Here is a 25,430-nt window from a genome sequence, read left to right on the forward strand (position 1 = left end):
CTCCGCGCTGGTGCACCTTCGTTCCCGGGCAGACGTGGGGTTATCTTACTGGCGCTTGACTGGGATTGTGAAGCCAGCCCTGGCATCCTTGTCTTAAAGCTCTTCAGGAGTGGTTTATGAATGCTGATACCCTTCTTCGCAGTCCAACGACCAGGGGAGGAATTATTCTTGGAATGACACGTTCATAATTATAAGGTATTATTAAATTACTACCCATGGTGGTAACGGTGGTTAACATTTCCTGAACACTCACTCTGTATCAGTTGATGTGCAAGCAAGTACTTTACAAATATTTACTCTGTTGACTCTTCGCATCATGACCAGTAGGTAGACTTCATTATTTCTTTTTTACAGATAAGGAAATTGAGATTCTGAGAGGTTACATGACTAGCCCAACAAGTACTACAACTTTGATGACGGCTTTCAGTTCACTCTCTCCGTCTGCTGATTCAGAGATCTGTGCCTTCACTTAGCTGTTCCCTCTCCACCAAGGTCCCACCCACCTTTCTTGGCCTGGTTTCCTGTGACTCATTCAACACTCACATATCTGCAGTGCTTTCTGAAGCACCAGGTTGGCCTCCACAGCAACCTGTAGATCAGTCTCTCTTAGCAAGGGCCTAGTCTCAGGCAGCTTTGTGGTTGTGGTTGGTGTTTAGATTTTATTTTATTTTTTTTCTAAAGATTGTATTTATTTATTTGACACAGAGAGACACAGCCAGAGCAGGAACACAAGCAGGGGGAGCGGGAGAGAGAGAAGCAGGCTTCCCACCGAGCAAGGAACCCGATGTAGGGCTCGATCCCAGGACCCTGGGATCATGACCTGAGCCGAAGACAGACACTTAACCACTGAGCCACCCAGGCGCCCCTAGATTTTATTTTGTTTTTTTTAAAGATTTTATTTATTTGTTTGTCAGAGAAAGAGGGCGCAAGCACAAGCAGGGGGAGCGGCAGGCAGAGGAAGAAGCAGGTTCCCTGCCAAGCAAGGAGCCTGATGCAGAACTCGATCCCAGGACCATGGGATCATGACCTGAGCCGAAGGCAGATGCTTAACCGACTGAGCCACCCAGGCATCCCCTAGATTTTATGTTTAAGTAATTTCTACATCCAACTGGAACTTACAACCCCAAGATCAAGAGTTGCACGCTCTACCAACGGAACCAGCCAGGTGCCCCAAGAAGCTTTGTATTCTCAGAGATCAGCACAGTGCTGAGCACCCAGGAGGCACTTGGTCTATTGAGTTATTACTGATTATTGGTCCAGTGTGATACTACTAATTAGGATTTTATTCAACACCTACCATGCAGAGTATAAACAGCACAATGAAAGTAAATAGGAAACACATAAGAATACCCCAATAGAAAAATGAGTAAAAGACAATGGATAATAACTCACAATAAACAATTTTTTTAAGAAAATCACAGTTTTCATGCTTTTACACACATTATCTCATCTAGTCCTCCTAGCAACCCAAAAAGGCAGATCTCATTATTATTCCCCTTTTTACAAGTAAAGATTCTGAGGCTCCATGAGATGATGATGATGCACAGCCAATAGGTGGCCTAACGGATTTAAACCCATATCTCTCTGAGTTAGCCTAAGCTCCTAAGCATTTTGCTGCAGTACCCAGTCAAATTTACCCCATTTGACAAACATTGTTCTGTATACATCCTTAAGATTTTTATTTGGAGGGGCGCCTGGGTGGCTCAGTCGTTGGGCATCTGCCTTTGGCTCAGGTCATGATCTCCAGGTCCTGGGATCGAGTCCCGCATCGGGCTCCCTGCTCCTCGGGGAGCCTGCTTCTCCCTCTCCCACTCCCCCTGCTTGTGTTCCCTCTCTTGCTGTGTCTCTCTCTGTCAAATAAATAAATAAAATCTTAAAAAAAAAAAAAGATTTTTATTTGGAGTGTTAGCATCAATATTTCAAGGAAAGGGTCAAGTATCCTCAGACATCAACAGTGATGTTTGCTAGAGCCTATTTTTAGTACATAAGTTGAACTAGGAACAGCATTAAAGTTAAAAGCCAAGTCTGTGGCCAAAGCAATCTGCCCTCCTACTCTAGAGAACCACTGTAGTTAAGAGAGAAAAACAATGTTCTGCATTTAAGTTAGTCTTTAAACCCACTATTAGGAAAGAACAGTAGCTTTTATTATCAAAAACAGAATTAGGGCACCTGGGTGGCTCAGTCGGTTAAGCGTCTGCCTTCAGCTCAGGTCATGATCCCAGGGTCCTGGGATCAAGTCCCACATCAGGCTCCCTGCTCAGCTGGGAGTCTGCTTTTCCCTCTCCCTCTACCCCTCCCCACTGCTCGTGCTCTCTCTCTCTCACACACACTCTCTCTCAAATGAATAAATAAAATCTTTAAAAAAAAACAAAATTAAAAAGAGCACTGGACTAACAGTCAGAAGTGCCAGGTCCACCCATAATCATGGTAGGCAAGCTGCTCTAAGACTCAGCTTCTGCACTGATGAAATAGGAATGATCATTCCCAGCCTACTCATCTCACTGATTGTGGGGAAAAGCCAAGCTATCTCAATGCACGCATTTTATGGGTGCTACCTCATATAATAATTAATAAGCTTTAAACACTACTTGTTCCACAGGGCTGGCTCTTCGACATGTGGATACAGACCGCCATTCCTTGAAATGCTGTTGCATAATTTGAATTAAGAGTAATCTTGTGAGGCGCCTGGGTGGCTCAGGTAGTTGAGTGTCTGCCTTCAGCTTGGGTCATGATCTCCAGGTCCTGGGATCGAGCCCCTTGTCGGTCTCCCTGTTCAGCGGGAAGTCTGCTTCTCCCTCTCCCTCTGCCTGTCTCCCTGCTTGTGCTCTCTCTGTCTCTGTCTCTGTCTCTCTCTCTCTCAAATGAATAAATAAAATCTTGAAAAAAAAAGTAATCTTGCAAAATGTAACAACATATTAAAATGAAAACAACATATTAGGAGGACTGTAAGTTTGATGAGAAAGATAGCACACCAGGGCTCTAAAGCATCTTAAAGGTGGGAAAAAAAAAGATTTGGTTTGCTTTGGAAAAAACTAGCAAACATCACTAAAATCCCCAAAATCCACAACCACTAGGAGAACAGAAATTGCCTTTTGCTTTTTGTTTCTTTTCATCCTCAAAACTTTCATATTTGACCTTTGCATCATCAATTTTAACCTAGTTTCTATGGTTAATACTTACATGGGGCCTAAGGGGAAAAGTGCTAATACTTCCTTCTTAAGGTTCTGCATTAGAACCTTTGATTCTGAAAGGATCTTGGATCAGGTCATCTCTCCAAACTTCCCATCCTATTCATGAATCTTTTGATGTTTGGTTAGCCAGCTGCCATTCTAACATCCCTTATTAAGATAAAGTCACTACCTTGCAAAGCTGCTATTTTCTGGATGTTCAAAAGGGTTAGAAAATTCTTCCTTTTATGGAGACAAGATCGATCAGCCACTTTGTAATGTATACCCCTTGGTCTAAGTTGTGCTTGCTGAAATTACAAAGAAGGATCCAACTCTTGTACGTGATAGCCCTCCAATTATTATTATTATTTTTAAAGATTTTATTTATTTATTTGACAGAGAGAGACAGCAAGAGAGGGAACACAAGCAGGGGGAGCGGGAGAGGGAGAAGCAGGCTTCCCGCCGAGCAGGGAGCCCGATGCGGGGCTCGATCCCAGGACCCTGGGATCATGACCTGAGCCGAAGGCAGATGCTTAACAACTGAGCCACCCAGGCGCCCCAGCCCTCCCAATTACTGAAAATGGTTATCCCACATCCACATGCCTTCTAGTTTCCAGGGTAAACTCCCCCAGTTCCTCCTACTATTCCTCAAAGGATGTAGTTTATAGGCCATTCATCATCCTGTTGCCCAACTGGGGCATACTCCAACTTGTTGACATCACTCTTAAAATGCAGTGCCCAGGAGGAAACCCCATCCTCCAGGTGTGATCTGACCACCGCAAAGTGTACTATGGGACTATTACCTTACTTGTCCCAGCCGCCAGCCTTCTATTAATTCTGGTTCAGATCACATTTGCTTCTTTTGGCAGGCAGGTCACATCACTGGCTCAGGTTGCATTCACTGTCAACTAAAGCCCTGGGTCTTTTTTCATACGAGGAGTACTTAAGTCAGGGCAGGCTGCTTTAGCCAAGAGTATGACTGGATTCATGGCTCTGCTGCTCTTCTAATATTACCAACAACACTGAGCACAGGATTAAAAACATTCCAAACTTCTCTATTCACCCCAACCAAAGTCTTGGCATTTCAGCAATTTTTATAGTTTAAAAAAAAAAAAAGAAGGGGTGCCTGCGTGGCTTAGTTGGTTAAGCGTCTGACTCTTGATTTCGGCACAGGTCATGATCTCAGGGTTGTGAGATTGAGCCTGCTTAAGATTCTCTCCCTCCCTTTCCCTCTGCCCCTTGCCACTCCCTCTCCGAAGGAGGGGGAGGAGGAGGAAGAGGAAGAGGAGGAGGAAGAAGAAGGAGGAGGAGAAGGAGAAGAAGAAAAAGGAAAGGGTGAGCTTCTTTAAATAATGGTGTGAATTGCAATGCCAGATATCTGGACTTAATTTTACCGAAAGGGAAGGAGTCCAAGTGCCCTACATATCCATCTACGTAGGCAACCAGAGGACTTCCCTCTTACTTTTGAGTTAAATGCTGCTGCAGCTGCTAGAGCATAAATACACTTGTGATGGCAAGAAAATACACAGAGAAGTACACAGAGGCTCAAGTGCCAGTGTGTTATCAACAGAGAATGGGGTTTACTGCCACACATCTCTGAGAGGCAATAATGCCTAACTACATGTTTAGAAGAGAGAATCCAGGCAAAGAAGACAATAAAATACACTGTTGGGTGCTTCCTAAGTAGTGTTGGTGAAAGCTTAGAAAAAGACTGTGAAGAGCTTTGGGTTTTGTCTTTACCTTCCCAGTATCTCCATGATGCCTAGTACATGAGAGGCACCCAGTAAATATTTACTGAATGGATGAATATACTTTAAAAATCTCTAATTGCTGATCTCCTCTTTTATAGAGTTTTCCTTTCATGGTCAGTATGAACACATGAGAAGTTAATAAAAAAATGTTTCTTAAATGTAGCTCACTCTAGCTTATGAGAAATAAAGATAGTAACATCTTGCTTATTTGAAGATTTACTTTTCCAACTGCCTGACCCAGTTCGTACCAGGAGACAGGTTTAGAAAGCCCAACTAGCAGTCAACATGCAAGACAGAAAAGGCAACCCGTCAAGTTCATGCTCTTTAATCAGAGGTGTGAGACCTTCACTCATAAATTATTTTGTCTTAATTCACACAAAATTCTAACAGGTATGCTTGCCTATCTTCCCAGCGTAAGCAGCAAATAAAGAAAGTGAGGAGGCTTGGGGCTGAGCATGAGGAGAGCAGAAAACAAAAGGCTTTTAGGATAATAGAATGGAAGGAAAAGGAAAAAAGGAATCAGAAAACAGAAGAGTTTGGAAGAATACACAGTAAACTATTAACAGTGGTTGCCTCATGGGGAATAACAATTGTGGGAAATACAAGCGCTGGTAAATAGAAATAGAGAACTTTGCTTTCTATCTTATACAACTCCATTTTTTTAGTTAGAGAGGGAATACATTGCTTTTGTAACTAAACATTAAGAGACAATAAGAGTGTAATAGAGCTGCTTATAAAAGTGAAAAATTGGAAATCACCTAACTGTCCAACAGTAGGGGATTGGCTGAAAAATATCATATATCCACTCAATAGACTAATATATAGTCATTTAAAATGTTACAGAAGAATACCGTATAGCAGAAAAATGTTCAACATATATATTTTAAGTAGAAAAAAGTAGGTCACAAAATGAAATACAGTGAATGATCCTGTTTTAATGGACTATATGCAAAAAAAAAAAAAGAAAAAAGACACTAGAGTTGATACAAAATATCCAGACATAGGAGAAATCTTCTGCTTGGAATTAAACATTTCTTTTTCTTCATCTGTGTAATATCTAATATCTCTATAACTGAAAGCTTTTCTATAGGTATAATGAGAAATCAGCTAAAACAGAAGGGAAATAAATTACAATGGTTTCACTAATATCTTTGTGGTAGAAACTGCTATGCCACTATGATGATTAATTTTATGTGTCAACTTGACTGGGCCACCGGATGTCCAGATAGTTGGTTAAATATTATTCTGGGTGTGTCTATGAGGGCGTTTCCAGATGCGATTAACATTTGAATTGGTAGATTTGAGTAAAGCAAAGTGCCCTCCCCAGTGTGGTGGGCCTCATCCAATCCATTGAAGGCCTAAATAGAACAACAGAGGCTGAGTAAGGAAGAATTTGCTCTCTGCCTGACTGTCTTTGAACTGGAATATTGGTCTTCTCTTGCCTTCTGACTCAGACTGAAACTGCATCTTACACCCTCAACTCTCCTGGTTTTCAGGTCTTTGGACTAGGAGAGAAACTATACTTTTGACTCTCTGGGTCTCCAGCTTGCCACTGCACATCATGGGACTTCTCAGCCTACACAAGCACACGGGTCAATTCCATATAATAAATATATCTCCCCACCCACCCACCCAGGATATATGTCCATTCTATTGGCTCTGTTTCTCTGGAGACTAAGACAGACTTTGGTACTGAGAGTGGAGTGCTACTATAACAAATAGCTAAAAATGTGGAATGGATAATGGGTTGAGGCTAGAGGAGTTTGGATGTGCAAAGAATATGGCTGTTAAGGGGAATGATTCTTGTGAGGGCTCACAAAGAAAAGAGGAGAGCTGGAGAAGAAGCTTCTGTCTTTTTAGAGAATATGTAAATAATCATCAAAAGAATGTTAATAAAATATGGATGGTAAAGGCCATTCTGGTGACATCTCAGAGGAAAATGAGGAACATATGGGACAACGGAGGAAAGGTGATCCTTCTTAAAAAATGGCAAAAGAACTTGGCTGAACTATATTTTAGTGTTTTGTGGAAGGTAAAACTTGCAACCTACTGAGGAGATTTCTAAGCAAAGTATTTAAAGGGTGGTTTGGATCCTCCTGACTGCTTATAGTAAAATGCAAGAGAGAAATGAATCAAAGGAATTGTTAAGCAAAAATTAACCAGAACTTAAAAGATTTGGAAAATTCTCAGCCTATTCATACTGGAAGGAAAAAAAAGACAGAGAAAGATTGTTCTGAAGAGAACACTAGCATGTGACCAAACAACAGTTTGATTAGTATGGATGTGAACCACAGACCTAATCAGTCACCCCAACACAAAGTGAAGGAAGCCTATCAGACTTCTTAGCTCCTACAGGGCTGGACCATAGAGCTCTGCAGGTGCGAACATGTGCTATTCTTTAAGACAAAGAGAATAACCACAAAGGTGATTCAGAGATCATTGGGGCTGCCTCCTCAGTTTCAGTGTGTGTGTGTTGGGGGGGTCGGGTGGTAGTGGCTACTGTTTCAGTTCACTACACCAGATAGCAGCCACCTGAAGCCTGGGGGCAGGGCCCCCCAGAGCTTAGGACATGCGACTCCCACCTGGCAAAACTGCAGAAGCACGACTACCACCTCATTAGGTCTGAAAGCAGAGCATCCACCAAAAAGGATTATTCTCAAGCCTCAAGATTTTAATGTTATTTGCTTTCCTGGGGGTTTTAGAATTACTTGGGATCTGGCACCCTTTTCTTCCTTCCAATTTCTCTCTTTTAGAATGGGAATGTCTATCCTATGCCTGCCCCACCATTGTGTTTTGGAAGCACATAACTTACCTGGTTTTGTAGGTTCATAGCTAGAGAGGAATTTTACATCAGGATGAATCATATCTCACCCACATCTGATTTAGATGATGTATTAATGCGTCTTTGAAGTTTAGACTTTAGGATTGATGCTAGAATGAGTTAAGACTTTGGGGGCCATGAGGATTGAATGAATGGATTTTGAATGCAAGAACATGAATTTGGGGGGCCAAGGGTAGAATATAAATGTCTGTGTCTCCCCAAAATTCATATGTTGAAGGTCTAACTACCAATGTAATGGTATTTGGAGCTAGAAGACAATTAGGTTTAGATGAGGTCGTGAGGTTGGGGCCTCATGATGGGATAGTGTCCTTACAAGAAGAGACCAGAGATCTCTCTCTGCTATGTGAGAACACAACAAGAAGGGGGTCATCTGCAAGCCATGAAGAGAGCCCTCACCAGGGAACTAAATCATTCAGCACCTTGATCTTGGACTTCCTAGCCTCCAGAACTGTGAGAAGTAAATATCTACTGTTTAAGCCACCCAGTCTATGATATTTTGTTACAGCAGCCCAAGCTGACTTACACAGCCACCCAGTATCCCTTATCCCCCTATTCCTTAGGAATGCAGCCTAGTTTAATTTGAAGTAGCACTGAGCACAACTAAAATGCTGTTTTTCTCAGCCTCCATAGAAGATATATGTGACCATGTGATAGACAAAATGTATGTAAAAGTGTTGATTGGGGCATCTGGCTATACTCTTTAAAAAGCACAGAGAAGGGGCGCCTGGGTGGCTCAGTCGTTAAGTGTCTGCCTTTGGCTCAGGTCATGACCCCAGAGTCCTGGGATCAAGCCCCGCATCGGGCTCCCTGCTCAGCCAGGAGCCTGCTTCTCCCTCTCCCCCTGCTTGTGTTCCCTCTCTAGCTCTCTCTCTCTCTCTCTGTGTCAAGTAAATAAATAAAATCTTTAAAAAACAAACAAAAAAAACCCACAGAAAAAAGTAAATAAACACACCAAGCATTTCTTGCCCTTTTGTACTCTTCTGTTTTCTCCTACTACCAACCTAGACACGAAGGTCAAAATTCCAGCAGCCATTTTGGGACAATGAAGAAAATATCAAGAGACTCACATCCATAAGGCACCAAACCAATGCCAGCAACAACCTGTCTCTGGACTTGTTAAAAATTAACTCTTATTGGGGCACCCTGGGTGGTTCAGTCAGTTAAGCAGCATCCAACTCTTGATTTTGGCTCAAGTCATGATCTCAGGGTCATGAGATCGAGCCCCGCATTGGGCTCTGTGCTCAGCACAGAGTCTGCTTGGGATTCTCTCTCTCCCTCTCAGTCTGCCCCTCCCTCACCCCCACTTGCATTCTCTCTCTTAAAAAAAAAAAATTAACCCTCATCCATTTAAGCCCCTGTAGTTAGAACTGTCACTTGCAGCTAAATGTAATTCATAACTGACATGAGTCAACTTTCACATTAAAGCTTTTACAACGTACAAAGCTACATCAGAAAGCTCAAATGGGGACGCCTGGGTGGCTCAGTCGGTTAAGTATCTGCCTTCGGCTCAGGTCATGATCCCAGGGTCCTGGAATCGAGCCCGGCAATGGGCTCCCTGCTCAGCGGAGAGCCCGCTTCTCCCTCTCCCTCTGCCTGCTGCTCTGCCTACTTGTGCTCTCTATCTCTCTGTCAAATAAATAAATAAAATCTTTAAAAATAAATAAATAAATAAAATTTAAAAAAAGAAAAAAGGAAGCTCAGATGTTAGAAACATATTTGTGTTTAGAGTTGACTTCTCAGTTAATTACTTTTATACAAAAACAGACCAAAAAATAGTTTTGTTTTGTGGAACAAGGCTTTGTTTTTTGTTAGTTTTGTTGTGGATAACCACTGCTCCCACTTGTCCATCATCCATTGTACCTTCTTCTGCCTGAGAGTCCCCAGTTTTTCTACAGGAAGCCACACTACCATCATTCTCAGTCCATGAGATTCAGGAGGAGGTAAATGCTATCCCTGAACTCCAGTGTGGACACCCAACCCAGTCCTAGCCAATCAGTGTATTCCATATACCTAGAACAATGATAAGTACAGGCCCATCCTCATGCATGACCCAATCAAACAGTGCAACTTAACGCTGGAAGTCGTTTGACCTGTTCTGAAAGAGGCACTGTCCTAACATCAGGATTGCTGAGAGGATAGAATGTAAGCTTGGAGCTGTTAGCTGCTTTATCACTATAAATGAAGAGCTGGACGCAGAATGGAGCCAACAGAGGAAAAAACAAGAAATGCAAAGAGTAAGACTAAGTCCTAATGACATCATTCAGCCCTGGATTCAGCCAAGTCTGACCTTTTCAGATACATGAGTCAAATATATTTTCTTTCTTGGTTGAACCAGTATGAGCTACATCTTCTGACATTTGCAACTATGAGAGTCCTGACTAATATAGTTACACATGGTAAATAATCCTGAATCATCATATTAGCCTTTTCCCAACCACATCAAGTGCTCATATGAAATCTCCCCTGTAGGTTTATTTACCAAAAAAGCAGTATTATGGCATACTAACATAATGCATTGCTTCTAGGTTTTTATATTATAAAATAACCTATAAATTATTTTTTTTAAGATTTTGTTTATTCATCTGAGAGAGAGAGAAAGGGAGAGAGAGAGAGAGAGTGCACAAGGAGGGGGAGGGGCACAGAGTGAAGGAGAAGCAGACTCCCTGCTGATCAGGAGCCCAATGCGGGGCTTGATTCCAGGACCCTGGGATGACCTGAGCCAAAGGCAGACGCTTAAGTGACTGAGCCATCCAGGCACCCCTCTAGGACCTTACAATTTAACAGAGCAGACAAAACATTAATGCTAATAACAGTTATACAACATTCTCTGAAAATTAGAGAATAATAAATAATATCTAGGGGAGTTTTAAAAAATTCTGTAATATTATTACAGACGCTGGAGTTCTTAGAGATCCAACAATTCTTTCAACACATGGTTGAGGAAGCTGAAACTCAAAGAGCCAGTGACTTAGTTCCCATGGCAAAATCCCGCTAGAAGCCAGACCTCCTTAGACACAGTCCAACATTCTTTCTTACTACCCCACCCTACCTCTGTTAGGAGAACAGCAAAATACTAAGAAGTTTCTCCAACTATAATTTTTCTTCTGTGTAACCTAAAGAGGAGAATCTCAAAGACCACACTAAAATAAGTTTGATTCTCTTTTTATCATTTACAGAGGCAAAATAGTAAGGCTCTGCCTCAGTTATCAGAGTTTGCCTTCAATTTCTATTGTGGTTTTTCTCCCATTGACTTTTGTTTTTTGTTAGACTAACCTTGAATGTGTAGCATTCCTGCCTGGAAAAAAATTCCAAACAGCTTGTTTTGAACATGTTTGTTGTCTTCTGTATTCTGGGCAAACTAACGGAGCCTGATAACCCATACTAAAGGAGTTACCTAAGTTAAAATTAATCCAGAAAGTCTTCTTGGCTGACTTCCCAGCCAGGCAGTACCAGCCTGCATAAAATATTAGGACACTGCAAACTCTAATTCTGTTGTAAGAGTTGTGTCTAAGGAAAATAAAGGAAATGCAATGATTCCAAACTGGACTGCAATTCCTAGACACCCAAGAATTTCCAAAGAATACTAGTTCTCATTAGAAATAATTGCTATGGCCTATGGCACTAGCGGCCTGATGGCAGCGCATCTCTTCTGCTCTCGGAAGAAATAATTGCTATGAAGTATGTATTTTTGCAGTGTCACTGAGGTGGGAACCCCCTATGAATAATTTGAGAAAGTGGATTACAAATTTTGTTTCAGAAAAGAACAAAGTCAGAGGACTCATTCCCTGATTACAAACCTTACTATAGAGCTACAGTTATCAAAACAGTGTGGTACTAGCTTAAGGACAGATGTATAGACCAATGGAATAGAATAGAGAGCCTTGAAATAAACCATTGCATATATGGCCAGATGATTTTTCAACAAAGGCACCAAGATCGTTCCATAAGGAAAGGATGGTCTTTTCAACAAATGGTGCTAGAAAAATTGGATACCCATATGTAAAAGGATGAAGGTGAACCCTTACTTTACACCATATACAAAAATACAGTTGACCCTTGAATAACACAGGTTTGAACTGCATGGGTCCATGTATGTGTGGATTTTTAAAATAAGTACAGTACTGTAAATGTATTTTCCTTAAGATTTTCTTAATAACATTTTGCTTTTCTCTAGCTTACTTTATTGTAAGAATTCAGTATATAATACATATAACATACAAAATATCTGTTAATCAATTGTTTATGTTATTGGTAAAGCTTCTAGTCAACAGTAGGCTATTAGTAGTTAAGTTTTGGGGGACTCAGAAGTTACATGTAGATTTTCAACTGGTACCCCTAGCCCCCATGTTGTTCAAAAGTCAACTGTAACTCAAGGCGGATCAAAAACTTAAACATAGGAGCTAAACCTATAAAGCTCTTAGGAGAAAATATAGGAAAAAGGCCTCATGACATTGCATTTGGCAATGATTTCTCAGATATGACATCAGAAGTGCAGGCAACAAAAGAAAAAAAAGTAAATTGAACTTCATCAAAATCAAGAACTTTTGTGCATCAAAGGACACCATCTACAGAGTGAAAAAGCAACCTACAGAATGGGAGGAAATGTTTGCAAATCATTTATCTGATCAGAGCTTAACATCTAAGAATATGGAAAGAACTCCTACAACTCGAACAACAACAACAAAACAAACAACACAATTCAAAAATGGGCAAAGGACTTGAATAGACATTTCTCCAAATAAGATACACAGATAGCCAATAAGCACATGAAAAGTTGCTCAAAAACATTATTAATGAGGGGAATGCAAATAAAAAACACAGTGAGAAACCACTTCACACTCACAAGAATAGCTATTATCAAAAACAAACAAAACCCAGAAAATAACAAGTGTTAGTTTTGGAACTCTTGTACATTGCTAGTGGGAATGTAAAATGATACAGCCACTATAGAAAACAGTATAGAAATTCTTCAAAAAAAAGAAAAGAATTACCATAATACATAATCCATACATAGTCCAGCAATCCCACTTCTGGGTATATACTATTCAAAAGAATCAAAAGCAGGAACTCAAATGAATGTTTGTACTTCAGTGTTTGTAGCAGCATTATTCACAATAGCCGCATTGTGGAAGCAACCCAAATGTCCGTCTATATGTGAAGGGATAAACAAAATGTATATATATACAATGAAATATTGTTCAGCCTTAAAAGAATAAAATTCTGGCACATGTTACAACATAGATGAACCTTGAAGATATTATGCAAAGTGAAATTAAGCTAGACACAAAAAGCAATGATTGTATGATTTCACTTAATAGGAGGTGCCTAGACTGATGGGGATGGAAGAGAGAGATTGGGAGGAGGAGGGAATGGGACATTATTGTTTAGCGGGTACAAAGTTTCATTTTGGGATGCTGAAAAAGTTCTAGAGATGGATAGTGGTAATCGTTGCACAACAGTGTGAATGGACTTAATGGCACTGACCTGAATGCTTAAAAGTGGTTAAAAGGGTAAATTTTATGTTACATGTATTTTAACCACAATAGAAGAAATTTGGGCTTTAGGCACATAAGTACACTGAAAATAATTTTTAAGAGCCAGATTTGCTAATTTGTAGGATTTTTTTTGGAGGGGGTGTCAAGCTTTAGTAGGTTCTTTGGAGTTCCATTCGTTCATTTTCAGTATATGCTTTGAAGTTCCATTCATAAATACTCATTGACAACTTGCTGAGTTTACAAAAATGAGCAAAGCAGACATCATTGCAATCACAGCAAGCTTACAGTTTATCGGGCGAAACAGGTAAAAAGAAAGTAAACAAACAACTAAAATAACGATGAGTTGGAGTGCATGGGTGGCTCAGTGGGTTAAGCGTCTGCCTTTGGTCATGATCCCAGGGTCCTGGGATCGAGCCCCACCTCAGGCTCCTGCTCAGCAGGGAGCCTACTTCTCCCACTTCCCCCTGCTCGTGCTCTCTCTCTCTCACTCACTATGTCTCTCTCTCAAATAAATAAAATCTTTTAAAAAATAATGATAAATTATGTTAAGTGTGAAGAAGTAAACATCATGGGAAGATGCAGATTAACGGGAGTGGGGGAAGACTTGCTTTAGATGGATCTGATGGTGTCTTTGTCTGCTAGCGCTGAGTGATATAATGAAAGTATTTGGTCTTTGTCCCTAGCTCCTGGCACACTGCTCCTAAAACCCTTGGAATCTCTGGCGTGATAAGAGTGTCTTCTGTGTGCTAAAGAGATTACTGGTGGCTGGGGTCCCTAGATAGCTTCAGGATGGGGGTTGGTTGCCAGAAAGGCCAAGGCATGATTAGAGGTTGGAACTTTCAGCCCTGCTCCCAGAGAGAAGAGGAGCTGGGTATTGAATTAATCACCAGCGGCCAGTGATTTAATCAACCATGCCTCCATAATGAAACCTCCATAAAGACCCCTAACTGGTGGGATTTGGAGAGCTTCTGGGTTGGTGAACACATGGACATGCTGAAAGGGTGGTGCACCCAGAGAAGGCATGGAATCTGTACCCTTTCCCCCATCCTTTGCCCTGTGCCTCTCTTCCATGTGACTGTTCCTATGTTGTGTCTTTTATAATAAACGAGGTCAAGAGTAAGTCAAGTGTTTCCTTGAGTTCTGAGAGCTGTTCTAGCAAATTGTAGGAACCCCTGATTTTTAGCCAGTTAGTCAGAAACACAGGTGGCAACCCAGGACTTCCAAATGACATCTGAGGAGAGAGAGGGCAGTCTTATGGGACTGAGCCCTTTAATTCCAGGGATCTGATGCTAACTCTAGGTAGATAGTGTCAAAATTGAATTGTTGAACACACAGTTGGTGTCTGGAGAGTTGGAGAATTGGTTGGTGTGAGGGAAAAAAAGCTACACATTTGGTGTTAGAAGTATTGTGAGTGAAAACAGTTCAGAGGCTGCCAGAACAAAATACCATAGACTAGGTAGCTTAAAAACAGAAATTTATTTTCTCACAGTTCTCGAGGCCAGAAGTCCAAGATTAAGATGCCATCAGGGTTGCTATCTGGTGAGAGCTCTCTTCCTGGCCTATAGACAGCTGCCTTTTAGCTGTGTTTCCAGTGGCCTTTCCTGTGATACAAGGAGAAAGAAATATCTGGCGTCTCTTCCTCTTCCTATAAGGATACGGACCAGTCCTGTTGGATTAGGACCCCACAGTTATGACCTCATTTAACCATAATTACCTCTCTAAAGACCCTATTACCAAATACAGTCACATTAGGTTTAGGGCTTCAACTGTGAATTGGGCCGGGGAAGGGGGGGCGGGGGGGACACAATTCAGTCTCTGACAGAGGGATGATCAGAGAAGGCCTTTCAGGGAGTTGACATTTCCACTGAGACCTAAAGGCTATAGGAGCTTGTTATGGGATGAGCCAGAGGAAGGTCACTCTACAAAGAAGAAACATATACAGAGGTATAACGTGCATTTGTTGTACTGTTGGAGAATATTGAGTTATGGTGTAGAGGAAAAGAGAAAATACAGGATAGATGAAACTCATAAAATATGTTAAATATAGAGAAGTAGTTAGTGGTAGTAGAGCACATGTGTGTTAAATGTAGGTAGAAAGAAATCAAGGACCTTGAATAATATTTGAGAGGCACTAAATATACATGAGACACCTAAGCACTAAATATTCGTGACAAATTAAATATATATGAGATATTTAATGTCCAGGATACACTAAATATACATGAGTACTTAATATTTAGGAGGTCATAATCCAGTCACTCATTAGTGACTTCCGCCCAAAACACATAAACCCATGGCTCAAATAAAACCCATATAGCTGTTTAGCAGGTTAATTGGCAAGCTGTAGCTATTGACAAGGTGTACTTGGCCCCATGTCTTTCTGGTAGGGCAAATGTAGGTCATTGGCCTAGGACACTTTCAGTTTGTAGGCTCCTGTGCTTGAACTTCAACTCTGGTCCATCAGCAGAGAAGGCTGATGCAACAGAGAGATGTAGGATATACAAACATTACATAACCCAGGATTTAAGTAGCATGATCTTTCACTTCTCTTGCACCCTTTCCTAATAGTGTGTTAATTTATCCCCCACCCCATCTCTTTTCCCTTGCTTTGCACCGTGTATTTTAAGTAAATAAACTGTGACTCAAGCATTTTAGTTTGATCTGTGAGCGCTTCTGTTCTATAATTTTTGGGATACCCTGCCTGATAGTATAATTGATGTTTACCATTGCCATCAAGGTAATTTCACATACAATAAAAGGCCTTAAAATAGGAAAAGCTCAGGGGTGCCTTGGTGGCTCAGTCACTTAAGTGTCTGCCTTCAGCTCAGGTCATGATCCCAGGGTCCTGGGATTGAGCCCCACATTGGGCTCTCTGCTCAGCAGGGAGTCTGTTTTTCCTTCTCCCTCTCCCTGCAGCTCTGCCTGCTTGTGCTCTCTCTCTCTGTCAAATAAATAAATAAAATCTTTTTTTTTTTAAAGAAAACCTCAGTGTGTTCTAGAACTGCACTGCCCAATATGGTGGCCACTAGCCACATGTGGCCATTTAAATTTAAAATAACTAAAATTAAATAAAATTTATTTATTTTTAAAAAGACTTTTATTTATTTATTTATTTGAGAGAGAGAGAGTGTGTGCGTACAAGAAGGGGGGAGGGGTAGGAGAGCAGGAAGTCTGATAAAAGGCTTGATCCCAGTGTCCTGAGATCATGACCTGAGCTGAAGGCAGACGCTTAACCGACTGAGCCACCCAGACACCCCCTAAAATTAAATATAATTTAAAATTCATTTCCTCAGTTGCACTAGCCATATTTTAAGTGCTCAATAGCTACATGTAGTTGGTGGACACCAATGGCAACTGGATGTTGCAGAAGAACACTTCTGTTATTGTAGAATGCTCTGTTGGGCAGTGATGTTTTAGAAACTTAGAGGAGGCCTATGAAGTCAGAAGGTAATGATGAGGAAGGCGGCCAGAGATGAGTTTGTGGGAGAAGGAGGTGTCAAATCATGCAGGGGACTTATGCATCATGTTAGAGTTTGAACTGTAGTCTAAGTACAATATACATAATTTGGTTTATATTTTCAGATGATTCCTTCTGGTTATTGACTGGAAAATAGATTGGAAGATGTGCAGAAAAGAGCATAGCCAGCCTGCTATCTTTTGAAAGTCTGGCTTACAAGATTGATCCTTGGCTCATGTTTGGCAACTCAGATTTTGGAAGGGTTCCCACCACACAAATGGTAAGAATGGCTCATTTTGCTTAAACTGTTTGTATAAACTATGTGCCTTCTGCTGGACACCTGCTTTCCTTTGAGGACTCTGGAATTTGTACCTGCTAGGCAGAGGATGCCTATGTGACTAGCCCTCAATAAAATCCCTGGTCACTGAGTTTTGTTTTTTGTTTTTTAAAGATTTTATTTATTTATTTGACACAGAGAGAGATAGTGAGAGCAGGAACACAAGCAGGGGGAGTGGGAGAGGGAGAAGCAGGCCTCCGGCTGAGCAGGGAGCCCGATGCGGGGCTCGATCCCAGGACCCTGGGATCATGACCTGAGCCGAAGGCAGACGCTTAACGACTGAGCCACCCAGGCGCCACCCTGGTCACTGAGTTTTAAACAAGCTTCCCTGATTGACAACATTTCACATGTGTTGTCATAACCCATTGCCAGGGGGAATTAAGCACATCCTGTGTGACTCCGGTGGGAGAAGACTCTTAGAAGCTTGGGCCTGTTTTCCCCTGGACTTTGTCCCATGGCCTTTTCCATTGGCAAACTTTGCTTTGAATTCTTTCGCTGTAATAAATCATAGATAGTCATGAGTACGACTATATTCTGAGTCCTGTGAGTCTTCCTAGCAAATTATTGAACATGGGGGGTGGTAGTCTTGGGGATCCCTAACTCAGAGGACGAGGAGACAACATTGAGGGGAAAAACCATTTAAGAAGCAATTTCAATCATCCATCCGGGTGAGATATAACGATGACTTGGACTGGAATGGTGGCAATTAATATAGAGAGAATCAAATCAAAATTTCAAAATGTTATCTTCATTGCAGAAATACAAACTTAAGGAGGGAATCCTCAGCTGATAATAATGTTGGGAAATTTGGTTCTTTCTCCCCAGTTCCCCACTTCTTTTTTGCGTTTTAACTTAGAATCAATTTACTAAATATGTATGTATCTGTCTATAACTTTCAGAGGGTGAAACCAGCTATATGTAACTCATGCATCTTCTTCATTATCCATATCCACCAAAATTTGTAAGTTTTCCCCTTAAATGATTTTTATTTCTGTCCCTTCTGTCTCTTCTTTCTCACTGCTGATCCTACCATTGTATCTCTTGAGTTCATATTAATGCATCAATTTAGGAAGTCAGTCTTCCTAATATCAGGTTCACCCACATGATCTAATCTTTCTTAATCACCAATCCCTTCCTACTCTCATTACATTAAATTCCTTTACCTCAGTTTCACAACTCTCCCATAACCTATCCCGACCCTATCTGGCTTAACTGCCCATCCGGATCCTCTCTGACACTTGTCCTCTCCTAAGGGCTCCACTGACCCAATGTGCTCATTCCTAGTCCAAGGCTTTAGTCATGCACTTTCTCTGTTTTCTCTCTCCTTATCTCTTTCTGACTTATTCAAGATCCCTTTTATTCATAAAGGCTTCCCTGATTGGCCCTGCCCCAATGGCACTCCTTAGTCCCTCTCAACCAAAACATTTAGAGTAGGTACCACATAACTTAGAATGTATGTATGTATCAGTTAGGACTTTTTTGTTTGGAAGTGACAGAAAACCCAATTCAAGTGGATTTATTAAACAATAAAAAAATTCAGTAATTCATGTAACTTAAATTTCAGGGTATATCTTCCTTTATTGGAGCTCTACCCAAAGGTTCCAACAATATCATCAAGATTTGGTTGTTCTCCATTTTTGGGTTCTACCTCCCATTGAGTTGGCTTTATTCTTGAGCTTTATCTATGTGATTTCCCTCCTCCTCCCCCAACACACCTCAAACCTCCAACTTCACATTTTCCCAGGTTCAAGTTCAACAGAAAAATAGCATTTCTTCTTGAAATTTTCAAGCTACTCTTGGAATTCACCTTTTCTATCTTGAATTGGTAATACCCATGCCAGAACCAACACTGTGGTAAATAGAATTCTGGGTGACAGTTGGTCAAACCTGGGTCACATGCTCCACTCCCAGAACTGGGAGAAGAGCCCTGTCTGAATCAAGTGGACTCAGAATGAAATAGGGAGAGTTTCTAAAGGAAAATTAAGATAGGGTTATCAGAAGAAGGGACACTGAGAGGCAAAAAAATTGTGATCACCAAAATTCATGTAACCTTATGAACTGCTTCGTAACATGCAGAAATTTCACCCTTTTTATTTTTTCAAATCAAATTAAATTTGGCACTGGCTTCACCTGCCTGGCTAATATTAATGACCAATCTTCAGGTGCCCCTCCCCACATGAACATAGATAAATCCTGGAAATTATGGAATTCAGGAAAATTGAACCAAGAGCTTTGGCCTTGGCTCATCATGATAGCTTGGAGATACTCACTGCCCTCATTTTCCATTTGAATATAAGCAGCTCTACTGAGGCCATCTGCTCTTTCTAGACCACTGGAATTTTTACTGTGGATCCTAAGGCTAAATTGCATAGTGTTGAGGCATCCATACTCTTTTTCAGTGGTCTTGCACCTCCCTGGACAGAACTGTATGGGATCAAAACTCACATCTCTAGTAGTCATATGCTTATATACTCTTTTAGAGTAATTGCTACAGTTTTGCATAAGTAATATTTTTCTTCCAGGCTAACCTCTTTGTTTGTAATTTATGCTTTTGTGTGCCTTACTTTGCTGAGCGTAGAGAACAATAAATACTTGTTGATATGTACAAAGAGGAGAATACACAGTTTCTGCCTGAGGGGATTTACAACCAGCCAAGGAAGTACAACTCAGAAGAAGACACCCAGATATGACCACAAGTCAAGGAAGAATAAGAGAGGGGCACCTGGGTGGCTCAGTTGGTTGGGCAAACAACTCTCAGTTTCTGCTCAGGAAACGGATCTCATGGGTTGTGAGATCGAGCCCTGCTCTGCAGGGATTCTGCTTGAAGATCCTCTCCCTCTGCCCTTCCCCCAACATATGCATGCACTCCCACTCTCTTGAACTCTTTCTCTCACTCTCTAATAAATAAATAAATCTAAAAAAAAGAATAAGAGAATTAGAAAACAAGAAAAGGACCAATGCAAGGCAGGAAAGGGCAGGCCGGGCAAGCAGGTGGACGGGCTGACCAGACAGCCGGCTGGCAACAACGAGCTAACTAACCTAGCAACCTACCGCTTACACCTCTAACCAACCGCCCACCAAGTCAACTCAGGTTCTCCCGGCCCGGCCCACATGCCACAACCGTGGTGGCAGCCCCGGGAAGTGCAATGGTGTCCATTTCCTTCGATTCTCAGGATTTGAAGATGGCTGCACAGTCAGTGCCGAAAGTTGAGCTAAAAAGCACCACCAAGATGTCTCTAAATGAGCGCTTTACTAATATGCTGAAGAACAAACAGCCGATGCCAGTGAATATTCGGGCTTCGATGCAGCAACAACAGCAGCTAGCCAGTGCCAGAAACAGAAGACTGGCCCAGCAGATAGAGAATAGACCCTCTGTCCAGGCAGCATTAAAACTTAAGCAGAGCTTAAAGCAGCGCCTGGGTAAGAGTAACATCCAGGCACGGTTAGGCCGACCCATAGGGACCCTGGCCAGGGGAGCAATGGGAGGACGAGGCCTGCCCATAATCCAGAGAGGTTTACCCCGAGGAGGACTATGTGGGGGACGTGCCACCAGAACCCTGCTTAGGGGCGAGATGTTGCTCCGAGGTCAAAACCTGCTCCAAGGGGGGCAAGCTGTAGCTCCCTGAATGGGCTTAAGAAGAGGTGGTATTCGAGGTCGTAGAGGTCCCGGGAGAGGGGGCCTAGGGAGTGGAGCTATGGGTTGTGGAGGAATCAGTGGTAGAGGTCGGGGTATGATAGGTCGGGGAAGAGGGGGCTTTGGAGGTCGAGGCTGAGGCCCTGGACGAGGGAGAGGTGCCCTCACTCTCCCTGTACTGACCAAGGGTCAGCTGGACAACCAGTTGGATGCATACATGTCGAAAACAAAAGGACACCTGGATGACGAGTTGGATGCCTACATGGCACAAACAGATCCAGAAACCAATGATTGAAACCTACCCACCCTCCTATGAGAGACTCTTGTTCAAAAGTCACCACATCTGTAAATGACCTTGAGATAAAAGATGGAGAAGAAACCTGATTTATGCTGGAAGGACCTATCACAATAGGCTATGGACCTAACTTGCCACCAGTTTGTGCATTTAGTGTGTTCCTTTTACTTTTCTGAAACTGTGTTGTATGAAACCTTTTTTCCTCTGAAAAAAAAAAAAGAAGAAAACAAGAAAAGGAACCACTATAGGGGCTCTAAAAGGATGAAATTAGATCTTGCTGAGGGTTCAGAAAAGGTTACATACAGATAGACTCATTATAGAATACCCTTGAAGTCTTGAACCCTTTTGAGAGAGAAAAGAGACTTTCATTTTTGATTTTCTAATTTTTTGAAAGAATGATTTTTTAATCTAAAAAAACACTGTTGGGGGTGGATACAGAAGTCTGGAATACAAATTATTCTCTCTTTCTCATTCCAGGTCCCTCTTCATTAAGATTCAGACTTCATTTAAATTTAATTTGCAAGAGGTGTCATTTTTATTAATTTAACATTTAATATCTATTAATGAAGATTCAAACTGTGTAATTTAATTTCATAATAGTTATGCAACCATAGTGCTACCACTCTTTCACCCACTCTATTTGACCTTCATGTCACTGGTAGGAGCCTTGATATGGTCTGTAGGGATAAGGAGGTAGACCAGCAAACTGCAGGCACCAGGTACCTATGTCAGCACTTGTCTCTGCCCCTTAGCTCCCAGGCCCTGGAGAATGGTATAGTGTTCAGGTATATAATATCACTAACTGGTGAGTAATATACCTGCCATTCCTCCCTTGCTTTTCCCAGGCACTCTTCCAACAGGATTGACTATGAAACTAGCTGGCCTGATATAAGATATTGGTGAAGAGGAACACAGTGACTTAAAGCATCAGACACAAGAAAAGCATTCTCTTTTATTACATAAGAAAATACTAAGGAGCAGAGAAATAAATATTATTTGATAGGAACATCTACATTTCATTTGTCTATTAGTGACTGATAACCAATAAAAAATGAAATTCTGGAATGCTATTTGTGTACTTTCAAAAAAGAGGTACCAGAATAGCATTTGTGTGAGACCTCTTACAGAATAGTACGAACAATAGGGTCGTTACTGCATTTCAAATAACCCACTGCAGGATTGGACGAGAGAGTGGGATCAGAGCTAGAAAGAGAATTCAGTATGGAGAAGGGGAGCTAGTAAAGTCAGAAACTGCATTTATTCCTGCCACTGGGTGTTCTCTGATTGTTCTTTGATGGTTATTATATATCAGATGTTAGTAGAAAAAGTGATTTACACTTCCCCTAAAGAGTCAGATTTAACAGAATTAAGATGGGGGGGCAGGAATCTGCATTTTTAACAAACCCTCCAGGTTATTGAAATGTAGGTGATCTGAGAATTGTACCTTGAGAAACACTGCACATTCAAGCAGTCAATGCTTCAGATTTTCTATACAGAAAGTCAAGTGTGGGAAGCTCTCTAGTTGGAAAGAGTGGTTAGGGAGACTCATCCAGAAAGTTTGTTTAGAAAACAGACACCCTGTATGTTTATTTAAGGTGATGAGGGGCTTCTGAGAGATGCTGGTGCAGGCGTTGGTTAAGGAATGCTTAAGGGTAGTGCTTCTTAAACTCTAATGTGCACACAGATCACCAGGGATCTTGTTAAAATGTGGATTCTAATTCAGTGGGGCTGGGTGGGTCCTGAGGATTCTGTACTTCTAACAAGCTCCCAGGTGATGCCAGTACTGATGGTCCCAGGATGGCCCTTTGGCAAGATTTTAACTGAAAGTGAGGTTATGTAATGGAGAGAGACATGGTCAGAAATTGCACGTGAAGTGGAAAAGTAAGACATGAAACACAGCCAAGGTCTGAAGAAAACTTAATCCAAAGGTTAAGCAAATCAGAATCACGAAAGAGGAGGTAGCTGGCAACTCAGACTGGCTAAGAGTGAATCACCAAGGCTTTTTTCCCCACATGGAGCATATTTTATGTGTGCATGAAAAGAGGGTGTTCTTAGATAGGGTCGCAGGCCAGGTCTTATTGGCCTATACCTCCCAAAACTTCAGCCGAATTTCTTAAAGAAACTCATTGTTCTCTCTGATTAGCAAACCCACCTCACACAAGCTAGAAAATGCAGCTTTGCAACACAGGATAACTGATTATCACCACAGGTTTCATAAATCAATATCTTATATCATTCTTTGCTGAAAATCTTGGATGGTTCCCCACTGTTAGGGACAAACCTAGGCTTCTGAGCTTTGAGTTCAATTTCCTCTGCATTCTGCCCCAACCCTGCATTTCCAGTCCTATCTCTCACCAATATCCAGTTTTCTCATGCACTTTTAGTGCAGGTTACACCTACCGCTAGAGTATTTCCTATTTATAGGCCTCTTATCTAGTCAGTTCTTTCCTGGAATGCCTTTTTTCTAATCTGTTCTTCAAAGCCAAGTTTAAACATAATGATGATGATGATGATGATGATGTATCAACAATCTATTTACTTAGTCTTTACTGTTTGGTAGGTACTGCATTATCAGAATGAATTCCTACCATGACTCTGAAAGGTAATGATTATTATGATTGTCCATTCATTTATTTAGCAAATATTTATTGAGCCCCTAAGGTGTGCCAGACACTACTCTAGGCACTTTAAAAACTAGATAGACAAATTCCTTCCTTCAACAGGTTTACATTGCAGTTTAAGAGACAAATAATAAACATACAGTATGTCAGTGGTAAGTGCTGTGTAAAAAAAAAAAATGAAGTAGGGCATGGGGATACTGGTAAAGGGAATGGTTTGAGCAAATGCCTGAATAAAGACAACTGCTACCCTTGAGGATAACTGGAAACAGAGAAAAAAGCAAATGCAAAAGGTTTGCTTGACATGATTTGCCAAGGAGAGAGTGACTGAAGAAGAAGATGGTTGGAGTTGAGGAGAGGTGGGGCTAAATCCTATAAGAGGGCTTTGTAGGTTAGTCTAAGAATTTTGCCTTTTCCTCTAAGTTAGATCTAAAACCATTGTCCTTTTTCAAGGAGTTAGGGGCTATTGCCTTGAAAATTGATCACAGGGGAACAAGAGCAGAATCAGGGAGATCTGTTAGGAGCCTACCACAAAGATCTAGGTGAGACATGACAGAGGTGTGGCTCGGGTAGAAGCAGGGGAGGTGGGGAGGAGTGGTCAGATTCTGAATCTATTTAGAAGGTTCAGGAGGCAGAATATAGGAGGCAGGGAGAGAATGAGAGGGGCTAAAGACAGCTAGGTATTTTGGCCTCTACAATTGGTGGGATGGAGTTGCTATTTGTTGCTATCTTATAGATAAAGAGTTTGAGGTTTAAGGAGGTTCAATAACTCCTCCAACATCAACTGTCTAGTTGTCTGTTACAGGTTTATCTGAAAAGATTGAGTGGAAGTTCTCCGTTTTCCCATCTCATCAAGAAAATAGACTTCTTATGTAAAGAAGCACTGAATATAGGAAGAGGTTGTGGGATTTTATGATTTCCAAGTGTTTCCCTCTCCCAGAACGCCCAGCAAAGGACAGTACTCAGGTTGGGACAGTACTGCAGGATGTCCTAGAAACAGGTTACAAAGCACTAAGACCCTAAATGCTGCGCTGCTTTGCCACCTGGAGTGGAAAAGACCTCTGGGGAGGGCTGTCTCTGGCCAGATGGAAAAGAATTAATAGCATATCCCCAATTCAGTGTCCCAGGACCATCAAACCCCAGAGGTCTTGTACAGTCCACTGCAATGGGGAAAAGAATACCAGAAATAAATCTTGCCTACCTTGATGAGTGGGGACTCTGAGCCATGTTTTATTTGAAGGAAGGAAGGAAGAAAGGAAATAATGAAGTATAATAGGGATGTTCATTATGGCATTGCTAACTAAAGGAAAACCTTGGGAACAAACTAAATGTTCAACAATGTGCGAATAGTTGATTAAATTATGGTATTTATATAGAGTATAATACTATGTATCTGTTTAGAGAGCTGGAACAGGTCTATATTTATAGATGTGGAAAGGTGTCCACAATGTGTTACAGAATGAAAGGATCAGTTTACAGAACAGAATGTAGAGTATGATTCTATGCAAGTCAAACCATGTGTACACATAAGCATACACAAATACATGAAGAGACTGTTGGAAGCAAGTTCACAAAATGTTAATAATGCTTATCTGTGGCTTGTGAGGTTTTTGTAATTTAACTTATTTCCTGCTTTTCTGGATTAACTGAATTTTTTTAAATGAGCATGTCTCAGTTATGTAATCAGTAAAAACATTTTCATTTTAGGAAAAATCTATTAAGATTCTGCAATTTTACCTTTAATTATGCTGTAAAACAGTTTTATCTAAAGCTAAATTTAAAATATTAATTAGACATTTTGTTCCTTGAAAAATTTTTATTAAGCCTCCATTTT

General features: G+C 41.2%; 1 pseudogene; it reads left to right on the top strand.

The window, feature by feature from the left end:
• Nucleotides 1-20,206: 20,206 nt before the first annotated feature.
• On the top strand, nucleotides 20,207-20,978 carry LOC116637078 (annotated as a pseudogene).
• The last annotated feature ends 4,452 nt before the right edge of the window (nucleotides 20,979-25,430 follow it).

This window comes from Phoca vitulina, unplaced genomic scaffold, assembly GCF_004348235.1.
Source record: "Phoca vitulina isolate PV1807 unplaced genomic scaffold, GSC_HSeal_1.0 scaffold13, whole genome shotgun sequence".
In the NCBI taxonomy this organism is placed as follows: domain Eukaryota; kingdom Metazoa; phylum Chordata; class Mammalia; order Carnivora; family Phocidae; genus Phoca; species Phoca vitulina.